Here is a 13315-nt window from a genome sequence, read left to right as displayed (position 1 = left end):
ATTTTTAGGTTGTCGAATTTCTTTCAGGAAATACTGTTTTGTTCCATTTGGCGTGAAAATAAAATTTTTAGATTATTTTTGCAATTGGATTCCGGAAAAAACAAGCCGCATTTTGATATTTTGGTATTTTTGTTTTTTTTTTTTCGGGCATAACTGAAGATGATGCCACTCTAGGATTATGTTATCATTTTTCTATACAACGACTGGTTAGGCATTTCTAGGGTATCACTCCAACATATATCATTTCTGCCCTCTGTTTCCCGGGATATCGTACCAAGAATGAGAGCGCGCCAACCCAGGCAGACATTTTGGGTGGCACGCGGGTTGCATACTAGGGTGGGCCGAAAAAAAACTCATTTTTTTATTTCGAAGTTAAAATAGCGGGGAAAAGTTGCGAATTGTATAGACAAAGCAAAAGAAAAAAATACCAAAATCAGTTGACATCTTCCGGTCGCGCATGGACCCTAAAGTTTGACAAAATACGAAATAACTTCATTTTTGTGATTTTTTTTATTTTTGAACGAGATGTTTTCGCAGTGCAACAGTTTGTAACATCTTCTAATAGAGCCCGAAAACATTTTGTTTTACTTTGGCATAGGTCAGTTGATATATTTAATTCGCGCATAGAGCCTAAAATTTGCCAAAATATTGAAAATTTCACAATTTTACGAGTTCTTTTTTATGTCTTCAATATTCTTACCTTTTTAATGCAATGGGCACTACTATATATTTATTTTTGAACATGAGAAAATTGTGTTTTATTATGATGTGAATAAATAAATAAATAACTTCTGGTCGCGCAATGACCTCCACAAATGCAAATTCGAAAAATTTAAAAATAAGCTCCACCCTACTCACACAGTGATTCAACCCGAAAGTTGGTTTGAGCAGGTGAGAGTTAACCATACCTAAGAATTATCCGCAGACGTCTGAATATTCGGGATATGAACCCGTGACCCATCATTCAGTAGCCAAGCGCTCCTCCCACTAGGCTCCCACGTTCCCCCGAAAAAATAAAGATATCCGAACGTTTCCTTTCCGTTTTCCGATCAGTCGCAAACTTCACGACATATTCGAGAAGAAAACTACATGGAACTCTAATGACGTCATTGACTCATGAAAAGACGGCGGAGACTTTTTCACTTTTTTCAATTTTGAAATAAAGAGTGACTGGAAACGTGATATTGCCGTTCATCTACATAATTCTTTTGATGAATTATAATGATCATTTACAACGGGTTCTTCCATCCATCGGTGGATGTAGGTAAAAGAACCCATTGTAAACGCCAATTCTTCGACCACGCCCACCGACCTACTCAATTGACTACCTTTCTTTCGCAAAATACACGTTAGCGTAATCGGAGATCAATCGAAGATCTACGCAAGAAAAAAGCTAATACCTCATAAAAATAAAAAATAACCTCTACATCCCATTTAATCACAAATTGAGCGCAGCGACCAGCCTCAAAACCCATGGGGTAAATTCTAGTTGCTCCCAAAGTCAACTATTTCGACGAATAGTGGGATCAACATGGCCATCAGTACATACCTGGAAAATAAAATAAAATTATTATTTCTCCTTTGCAGATGTACTCGATCCACATAATTAGAGATTAGCAATATTTTTCCACCAGGAGTCCTTACAAGTCAGATCGTAAGACCATGGAAGGAGTCCTTCAATGGTAAGACTTCGCTGGTGCATGAAAATAAATGATCTCATATTGGGAGAGGAATTTCTGAATCACTAAACTTGCACAACTTATTTTTCCGTAGCTTTGATCATGAAACATATCCTCGCGTGATAAACAGATTTCCTACGCTTAAAAAGTCCACAAAATGTGCATGATAACGAGCAGAATAACTGAAATACTAAAACAAGTATTTTGGGAGAAATCACTGTAGAAGGTGCAGACACCATAGACAACAATGGGTTCTGAGAATTCAGAAATAGAGATCATGTCCAACTTTGATTGGGAAAAAGCTAAAGACCGTCACCATTTTTCTAAATTGTTTAGTGAACTACAATTTTCGCTGGTTTAAAGCGTACCAAAAAAGCCAATGCACGAAAATTTACTGATAAAAAACAGAGTGAATAATTACATAAGCTAATTATTAGGACTTATTTTCACAATAATCGCAAATAATTGTTTTACATGTTAAGGAAATAAAATATTCTTTTATGCGTAAAATCGGTTAGGAATCAAATATTTAACAAATACAAGTACCATGCGACGGTAAAAACGAAAGTCAATTATTTTCAAAGGTGTTATACGTCGGAATAAAACAAATTATAATAATTCCATATATTATAAACATAAAAGGAATATATTATAAATATTCCACATATATATTCTTGAACATTAAACCAAAACTTTTTGCCAATACATTTTGATTGTGTAAGTTCAAATGTACACCACTCGAGGTCTCTGCACATACTCGCAGGTTTTTGCTACAATACCCACCGCAATCGGCTCCAATCAAAATTTCAAACCCTAATTACAGCCTCGTCTCGAAACAAAAAATAAGGCAATTCAAGGATATAATATGAAATTATTAATATAACTCAAAAATGTTCAATATTCTTTCATATTTCTCTGCAACATATCTAATCTTCAATTGAAAATGAATTCATACTTCCACCCCGTTTAAACGTGTGGTAACCAACTAAGATTGTAGTATCAATTACTAAAAATTGATCGGCAATCTTAACAGACCTATAAATTACATGTTCGAATTGACATAATTACGTGGGGCCCATACATTTGTGATTTCATTTAATATTTTCACGAATAAATTTAAAAAGTATTAAATCAGAATGGTTCATTGAATCCGTTGCCAACTGATAAACTGAATATCCGAAGGGCTCTAAGAATCAACAGATGATAGCCGTGCAGACCACTAGGTACTACTAACCCACCACTAACTTTGATTGATGACAAAAGACAACAAATAAATCTCTTTGATCGATTACTAATAGTCGTGAAGTGCTCCATCATAGACCCATACAACAACATAAACTGCGACACTCAAAGAGTTGGATCTCAGCTCTGATCATCGAGAGAGACGCAAGGGTAATATAACAGCAAGGTAACGCTCAATTTTATATTTCTAGGTCACCGCTGATCATAAGGTGATGAAGTCTCAACTTGGAAGTGCCTTCTACGGGCTCTTAGTTCAAATTAAATATCAGATTGCCCGATGGGTCATTCCTTATCTAGTGGTCTGATTTCAGAGAAATACTCTGTTTGGCCATCACTTTTTTAATACCTTAATAGAATAAGTCGAGCCTGATTATCAAATATTAGTTACATAAGACATTTTACTGTAAAAGCAGTATGATTATACCTAAAGACTGTACATCGCCAATGATAAAAACTCAACATCAGATTCCAAGTATAATTAAACATTATGATATTTTCCAATATTTTGATATATCGCTCAGCCCCATCGGTCATCAAATGAGCTGGTCAAATTAGCAAACTCAGAATGGAAAAGTAGTAAATTCTTTCAATCGGATAGAAAAAATATGACATAATACAATTATCTAGAATCCTGAAGAATGAATACATGGGAGTCCACTTAGCTAATGCATATTCGTTGAATTCGGAGCCCGAAAAAACCCATTGAAAAGGAAGGAAGTGGTCTCGTGGTGCGGTATAGCTGTAGCACGTTGGATACAAGGAAACATTTCGCTTGGATTCCTTCGAGGGTAGACAAAATGCTTCATAGCCATATTCACCGGATTTTTGATAGTCATACTGAAATTTTATAATTTACTCAATCGCATGTTTTTCCGATTTAATTCTGCTAGGAACTTTTTCGCTAACATAAAGTTAATTGTTCCCAATGACATTGAAGAGACTACGGTTCAGAAATATAATGAGTCCTGGAAAATAAAGGAATAAACTTACAATGTGACTATGCCATGAAACCCCGGTTGTGCTTTTTCAAATACATTACTGAGCCTAACAAAGTTTATTCTTTCATTTTCCATCATGGAAAGATTTCACACAGTTAAGCCTGAATTTATCAGTTACATGATAAGTTATTTTGCAGCATGAAATGCCAATGAAACGAAAATTTTACCACATCGGAGAAGCATGTTAAAATATAAAGTCAGCGATTTGAACTGAGGCTCTGACTTTATCATACATAAATTCAGTATTGGAATATTTAGACACGACTCTGCGATATGACCTCCATAAATTGTACCTCACCTACAATGCTGGAATAATTTTCAATAGTAAACGACACTAGATACTGAGATTCACGCTGAAACCTGAAATTTCGAACAATTAATTTTCAAGGAAGGAAACCTCGCTATCAATAGAAGGAGAGCATGTTGACATATAATATTTAACCGAAAAGTGCAATTATTAGAAATTAATTTTACTCAAACCGAGGAAATTTCATTTCTATGAATTAATACTAGAAGTTTACTCGTACTCAATTAATGATGTAACGAAAAAGATATTCCAAAAACATAGTATAATTCGTTTCCAGATAAAAGTGGGCAGCAAGAAAAAGTAAATTATCAATTACTTGGAGAGCATCCTGGATGACAGACAAAACAGTTGACTTTCTAGAGGACCCGAATGACTACACATGCGGTATTGCGGCGTTCATGCATAGAACACCCTTTTCCGAGTCTAGTCAACCGGGAAACCCGATCAAAAGAAAAAAAAATAGAATACCTCAATAAAAGTCTTGTTAAAATGACGAAAAAAATGAATCACGGAATTATTATGTGAATCTAAGAACCTGACGAAAACAAAATTCAAGGCTGAATTATTGGTTATTCTGGACAATTCTACAGTTACGAGAAAAATAACTCCAAAAGCATCGTATAATTCGTTTCCAGACAAAAGCGTGCAGCAAGAATAAGTAGCAAATTACCCATTACTTGGAGAACATCCTTGATGACAGACAAAAGAGAGTAGGTTTTCAAGGGGATTCAACTGACTAAACAGGCGATATGGCGATAGTTCGCGTAATGCATAGAATACCCATTTCCGAGTCTAATCAGCCGGGAAACCCGATTTCAATCAAAACCTTGAATACCAAATGACGAAAAAATATGAATCAGGTAAAAATCATGTGAATCGACCCACCTGATGGTCAAAAAAATTGTTCAAGATTAAATTATAAGGGAACTTCTCCAGTACTGGGACTTGATTCATTACACGGTATATCAATCACGTCACAGGATCTATTACAAGGTTTGGGATCGTATGAAGAGAAAATTAAATCAAACTAAGTTCCTTCAGATCCAAACAGTGATGCTGCAATAGCAATAATAGCAATTTGATCTCAATAAATAAATAAAAAAAAGAAAACTCCAATCCAATCATAACTCAACTCGCAGACACTAATTCCAAAGTACACTTTAACAAAATAAAATAGGAGGAAATAAAGAAAGCCAGAAAACTCAGAAACACGTACGAGAGGTAATTTTCTACTGGATCCTCACATTAAGTTACAAACATCTGAGTTAAAGTATAGTACACAAATGGCAGCATTTATTTCATTGATTTCAACTTCCATTGGCAAATGCCAAATGCTGTATGCATATCATCTTCAATGGGGATGATAATCAATTCTTCTCATTTTTTAATCACTCGCGCATTAGATTAGATTATTCCATAGCAAAACACACAAAAAGGGAAAAGTAGATAAAAAAAAATTATATTTGAGAAAATTTAAGCTATTTTAATCGTCCAATTTTAATCCAACCCCCACAGCAATGGGAATGTAAATAATTTCCTTACAACAAGTTACTGGAATGCCGTTGAAAAAAACAAAGAGTCATGAAAAAATATAACAAAACATCATCACCCAAGGAAAATTGATATTGATCCCTGTTATTTATAATTTTCCCAACAGCAGGCCCTAGGAACGCCTTGCCACCTTTTATAATGCAAAGTACGACCTAATTGCAATATTTCACACTAAAATATGGAAAAATTATCCCCTGAAAACTCAAAAAATCATTATTCCTCCAAAAGATTTTTCCAATAGCATCAAAACTGTTTTCACTAAAATTTTAATACCTTTAAATACACTAAATCATACTTTAACGAGTTTTAAACGAGGCCGTTAAAAAGTGCTAACAACCATATTCACAAAAAAGAGTTCTTATTGTTTTCGAGGAAGAAATCCCGAGAAATAATGTAGCCAAAATAACGTACGAATAATACATACTAGTTAGTAAAGAAAACTTATTTACAACGATGAATAGTACACTCCATCTCAAAATCTATCTCTACAGAAACAGTACTTAAATTTATGAATTACCATAGTGATGTTAAATGTAGCACAATTGATTTTATTCAACATTAGGGAACAACTTAATTATAAAAAATAATTTTCGCAAGAATAGGTCGGAAAGGCCCGGGAAAGACGCATATATTAAGGGAAAGTTTAGGTAAAAACTGTAAAAATATGATCAATATAAATTTCTTTGTTATTCATCAGTACTTTGTATCACTAACTTTCGACTTAGCTATTAAACAAATAAGAACTTAAACAAGATTTTTTCCTTAAATCGATTGAATAGATACGTACCAATTACCCGTTTTGCCCGTAGTACCCGGGCAAAACGGATATGCCTTAAGATCAAAAGTGATAACATGAAAAAATTAATAAAATTAGTCTCAACAATCATTTCAGAAGTAGCAGCCTACTACTGCATATGATGTGCAATTTTCATGTTCCTATCCTTGGCACTGGCTGCACTATATCCAGTCTTTGATAATCGGCTCACTGTATTTTAAAGTACACACCAAGCTAAAGAAATCTGATTTTGACAATTTATTTATAGATTTCTCTGTATTCTGTCTATGGGTCTTACTAGTAGTGATGTGAAGCTCGCCGAAGGTTTTTCCTGAATGGTGGAATCAGGTAAAGTCGTTTTAGACCTTTAGGGTACCTCAATTTCACGGAGACCAGGAAAAATAGTCGATGTAGTAAGTTAGTGTTTTGTCAGCATGGTATCTGAGGGATATGAACGTAAATGAATATGCAATAAAACAAATCGAACGCTTGATTGATCACTAAACAATTGGTGCCAAAAATATGTTCGAAGGTATGCAAAAAGAACTGCTTCAGCAAATAACATTGGTTAGTGGACCCTTTCAGATCTCCTCACGACTTGTCTTTTGCTTTTGAAAGATAAAACTTTTGGAGGTGGTAGTCGCTGCTCTTCACACATGTTCGCTCATGTTATATATGTTAGTCACATCAAAATCGTCTCTCTCCTTCAAAACGAATACCTATCCTTTTTTGCCCATACCCGTCTTGCCCAAAGCCGCAATATAAGAAATGTGCATTATACGTTCACTTATATTTGGCGGTTAGTGGAAGACTACAGTTACAAATTTAACTTACAGAAACGTACCATCGAACAAATAGAACGTATGATTGAGCACTAAAGAATTAGTGCAAAAAATAAATGTAAAATCCTTTACGAAAATCACAAGAAAACAGCAGCAATCCTTATTATTCACTTAAACGACAAACGCGCACCTGTATTGTTTTTTTTAACAGATATGTCGTCGCCCGGCCGATCCGCTGACCTGGCCTACTCGTATCGTGACGCCATCCATAAGCGATTTGAGGAAAAATAGTTTATTCTCCTTGCCCGCACTATGCTTCAAACCCGGGCCTTCCTTACTTATGTTATTTTACGTCGAAGAAATTAAAAAGCCATGGGAATGGATGGTTTCATAAAATTTCAAGTGATAGCTTATACAAGGTACTTAACGGAACTTGGCGTGACGTTATAACTTTATTATTAATACCTCAACTATGAAATATACGGCTATTGATTCACTAACGAAACGAGAAACCCCATCTTCCAAAAATCAACAAAGAATTATTCCAAAGCTGACATTATTCGAAAAAAAATCCCATTCCCCACGCAAGGCCGGAAAAACTAGATCATTCAGAACGGAACCCCAAACCAGAGCAGGAAAGCGAAGAGTCATCACAGCACGCACATGGAAATTCGAGGAAAACATAGATATATTGCCAGGATATTTCAAGCTTAGATGACGCGGAATGACCGAGAATATAGTGTGAATGGATTATGACGAGGAGTAAGTTTACACGAGAAAGAGTGATAAGGCTGACGGAATAGGCGAGAGTGGAGAGGGAAGTGTTGGAAGGGGTGGAATGGGAGGCGATGGAGGGGAAGGTGGCCGAAAAGAAAGGTAAAAAAGTGCGACGCTAGGGATCATAAATACTCTACAGTAATGTAAACTCTATGCTAGGGATTCACCGCCATAATCACAAGCCATCCGGTTTGGAGTGAGGCGGGTCATTACCAAAGCGCGAGTTCCTCACGCCGCACTGGTGCGCTCACCCCCGCGGGCTTTAAACGGTGACATAAGACATACATATATATACATATAAGCGAGTATATTGGCGCTTGAATTCATCAAGCGGGTTTTGGAGGGGGTGGGAATATTATTGTGTCACGTGCTTTCGAGTCGTGTCCATAAGTAGTTTAAATTTACGAAATTATCCTAAGCGTTTTATGAAAGGGAAAGAAACTAATGTGCTATGTCAAAAATATTTTTTTTATCTTTAATAGGATTCCATTGGACGGATACGTCATTCTTCAGATTGGTTATCTTTGAGACATAATTGGACTAAGGTTTTCAAAGTTTCAAGAAAGAAAAGATAATGTGGTTGTTTTAAGTTTACGTTTAAGGTCCATAAGTATTGTGCAAAGCGAAACTTGAAAATAATACGCAGATTCGATAGATTTATAAAGATATCCCGCCTACAAAACATACGTCCTTAATGTAGTATAAAAAATATTAATATGAAACCATCCCAAAAATTTCTGTTGTCTCACAGAAGTAGTTTTCAAGATATTCCATAATGCATTACAGCATTAATGATGGAAACGGTAATTCACATTTACTGAGATCTTTTATGCAAAATTTGCGATCCTATTGAATTCCTTTCCAGTTAATGTGTATCCCCAGACAAATGCAAGAACAACTACACCAAAAGATGATAAATGTATTAACGAATAGCGATTCGAATAATATGAAGAAACGCTGTTTTGAAAGATATCGAGTAATAGTCAACCAATCATGCATATTTCCAATGGATTGCATGAAGAAAGCTAGGATGCACCTAATCACCAAATTTAATTGGGCTAACTGTAATAATAAGGAAGATATACCAATTTCGAATTGGCTACTATAATCGAATGAAACTTTCGATTACATACCGACACTTGTATTGAACTATTCGCGATCCTATTTAGTTTCCATCCACCATTTGATCATTTCCTTCATAATAAATGCTCAACTATACCCGTAGATGTTAACTTCCATAATTTATAGCAATTCGATGTATTTCACAAAAAATCAGATTCGATATTTATGGAATGGGAACCTAATCAGCAAGCATATTTCGTTAGTGCATAATGAAGAATGGTATGATGAACCAATTTATTAAATTTCATCAGTCTAACGTCAATAGTAATCAAGATATGCCAATTTGATATTTTCACCCTCAGTCGTACCGAGTATTCGACTGTACTGAAACGTGAATTGGAAAAATGGCAATCGTTTTGATATCACTTACATTCAATGGTCATTCCCTCTCTGCTACCCACTCAACTGTCCCTGTGGATGTGAAAATCCATAGCTTATATCAATTAGATATAGTATACGAAAAATAAGATTCGATATATATCGAATGTGAGACTACATAGACAACACATTGCCATTTGGTAGTGTAAGAAATAACAATACGTACCCATTCAACAAATTTCAGAACTCCAGCGTAAATACTGATCAACCTATACCAATTCGCGTATTTGATCTATTAATCGAATCGAACTATCGATTATACTGACACCTGTAACGTAAATTCCGCAATGCTACTGATTTTAATGACAGTGTATGGCCATCCACTATATAACTCCTGATATACTATGTCTATGGATATTTTATCCTATATGTATAGCAATTCGATATATCTATATATATAAAAGAAAGTCGAAAATCGTGTTAGTTAGAACACTTATAACTCGAGAACGGCTGCACCGATTTCAATGAGATTTGGTTCTTTGGATTCGTCACAGGCGGGGTTAACATATAGGCCATTAAAAAAAGGATAATTTCACCAAAAAAATTCATCTCTTTCCTATGGACATGCATTTAAGAGTTATAGTAACACAACAATTGATAAGTCGGTCAAAACTACAAATTAAATAATTAGATTTGTTTTTACCATTTTAATAACTGAATTTAGTAACAATATAACATTTTAATTACTAAAGATATTAAAAATATTAATTAAATTGAAATTACATTTTTTAAATTTAATTCGAGCTGATTTTAAGCCCAGCCGTGGCCCAGCTCGAGTTGACACTTCACTACCGTGTTTGTAAACAAATCTCCAAGCAATTGTTGACAAACGGTAATGTCCGTGTTCCTGTCGAGGAATCGAGTAGTTTGCTCATCAACAAAGAGTTCCAGTATATGATTGATCACCAAAATAATCAAAGATGGTTGATTTAGCGAGCAAGAACGAAGATGTGGATGACTAAAACGAGGTAAATTCAAATAGTTCGTACTCTGCATGGATTCGAATCTTTTAAATGTGTAACAAACGAAGACGAAATCACCAACTATCTATCTGAATATTTTAAGTCCTTGGACGTACCTTGCTTACCAAGGCACGATTTACAGAAAAATGTAGTTTCTGTGCTCATGATCTTTCGAAGCCTAAACCAACCATAACTATCCAACGGAACGTGTTTGATCATTAAAAAAATTGGTGATGAATGTGATTCACGCAACTTTACTCAAAGGAAAATTCAAAGGTTAGGAAGTCCTCATTCCGTATAGATTCCATGATCTCAACTCATATGCCCTTTTGAGCTAAAACGTATTCAATTTACAATTCGTGTTGCATTCGTGATAACGATTAAAAAATCGCATGGTCATTCTTTCAGTTTTTGTGTTGTTTGTGCTCATGTGCTAATGAAAACCCATGATTTTCTCATGGTCAATTTAGCGTGCTATGTTCACGAGTCGATAAACCATCCTCTGTATTTCATCCTTCGCTTCAAGTGCGTAGCTAGGATAGGGAGTTTTGGGCGCAGCTAATACCACGGGTCTGTAGGGTATAGAAAACTCGCTAAGGTAAGCGGGAAGTGTGGGGGCACTTCCCTCAGACATTTTTTGAGATAAATGATTCAAAATAGTGGGTTTTGCGGCTGTGTGAATAGTTAAATATGTTTTGTTTGTTAGTCATCCGTCCCCTTAATATTAATAACAAAATCTTTCATAAAAAAATTCTCTAAGCTCTTGGGGGGGGGGGGGTTATTCCCCAAAACCTCCCCTCGCTGCGTCACTGCTTTGCTTCGCTATATTTATTTAGCTTCATTCGCTTCATCTTGCGCCTGATAACAAAACAAAAACTGTTGTTTCTCAGAAGGTGCTTGACGCAAGACATTAAACCCGAATGTGTAGGGCACTGCGTTTACGCATGCAGTACGTTTACGCAGTGCATTTTTTCCAAACAGAGATACTAAAACTGGCGCGCCTTAAGTCATTTAATGCGAATGCTGCTTCATAGGGGCTTTTCTTGCACGATTTTGAGCATCAGTCAAGCGTCGGTCTGGGGTCGTGTCAACCTGCCCCCTGAATGGGCCAAGTGTATGCAACAGACTTGGACCTAAAAACATTTTTTTACAGCTAATAACGCAAATAGCCAACAACTGAATGCGTATAATTTTTATTACATGAACTGCTTTATTAAACCACAATGCCCAAAATTTCTTAAGCTAAAACGTAAGAAAATTTGTTGAAAAAATCCGCGTAAACGTGCTCCGATTCACCCTATGTAGATTCAATAAAGAAAATGTCTTTCTGACAAGCAATTTTGGTACTCATTTACGTAGTTTTATTGAATTTGTACCCTTATTTTATTATAATAAATTAAACATGATTAAAAACGATACAGCCGCTCCTGATTTATAAATGGTGTAAGTAAACTGTAAGTTTATTGATTGTTAGGCGGTACGAAGTTCGCCGGGTCAGCTAGTTTAAAGATAAAGAAGATGCGATTTATATCGAATGTGAGACTCTATACCAAACAAATTTTAAATGGACATTATATAAAATACGAAGATGTACGCATCCACCAAATTTCATTGGTCTGACATAAATACTCATCAAGATATGCCAATTAGCGTAATTGGTATTAGAGTCGAATCGAACATTCGACTTTGCTAACACCTGTCTCGTAAAATTCGCATTGCTATCATTTTATTTTCCAAACTATGGTCATCCACTATGTAATTCCTTGTCAACTATGGCTGTGGATGTTAAATCGTATATGTAATAGCAATTCAATACATTTTAAGAAAAAGGAGATTCGATATATACCGAATGTGAGATTACATAAAACACATATTCACATAACACACAGAGGAAAAACGATTTCGATTTCCCATTGTAGAGGTGGTCGAATTTTCAATAATGGATTTCGGCGTTGAGACATGTGCCATGTGAAAATTTGGAATCTCCTAGAAAAACCATTTAGGGTTCTGATAATGCAAACGTTAACACTTCCAAATAGATAGCGTAAAGTATGTCACTCAAGTTCACAATCACAACACTTGACGCGATGATACCTTCCGTGACATCCGCGCTATCTCGGTGTTTTCCACAACGAATGTATTTTAAATAGCCCAAAATGTGATTTCAAGCGACATAAATGTTTTCTAATTAAATAATTACCCTTGTGGAAGTATCGGACTTACGGCGAACAATGAGGGAAACGATGTAAATAAGCCGTAGCTGAAGATGAAGGTACATCGTTACAATACTAATAAAAATAATTTCGTCACTGCTAATCCCAAGAATACAATTATAATAAGCGTAGGTGAACAAGACGCTCGGTACTTCATACCAATCTTAAACCAAAAAGTTATTAGCGATTAAACCGTATCCAAGGAGATATGTATCGATATAACTCGCACATGAAGCGATCATTGCAAAAGTTGACCATTTTAATAATATTATTACCCTGAAATTTTCATTCATCTAGCTGAAACGGTTGCTAAGATATTCAAGATTGTATGCTCCACAAAAAAATGGCGGCAATGATTTTTCGCGCGGAGGACATTTTTCGGAATTTAATTATGAATTAATCATGAGGGTTACGGGGAAAGTAGGCTGAAAAGATAGGAATCGAAGAACCCTAAACGGTTTTTCTAGGAGATTCAAAATTTTCACATGGCACATGTCTCAACGCCGAAATCCATTATTGAAAATTCGAC

This window comes from Ischnura elegans, chromosome 1 (genome assembly GCF_921293095.1).
Source record: "Ischnura elegans chromosome 1, ioIscEleg1.1, whole genome shotgun sequence".
NCBI classification, from domain to species: domain Eukaryota; kingdom Metazoa; phylum Arthropoda; class Insecta; order Odonata; family Coenagrionidae; genus Ischnura; species Ischnura elegans.
This window is presented reverse-complemented; position numbering follows the sequence as displayed.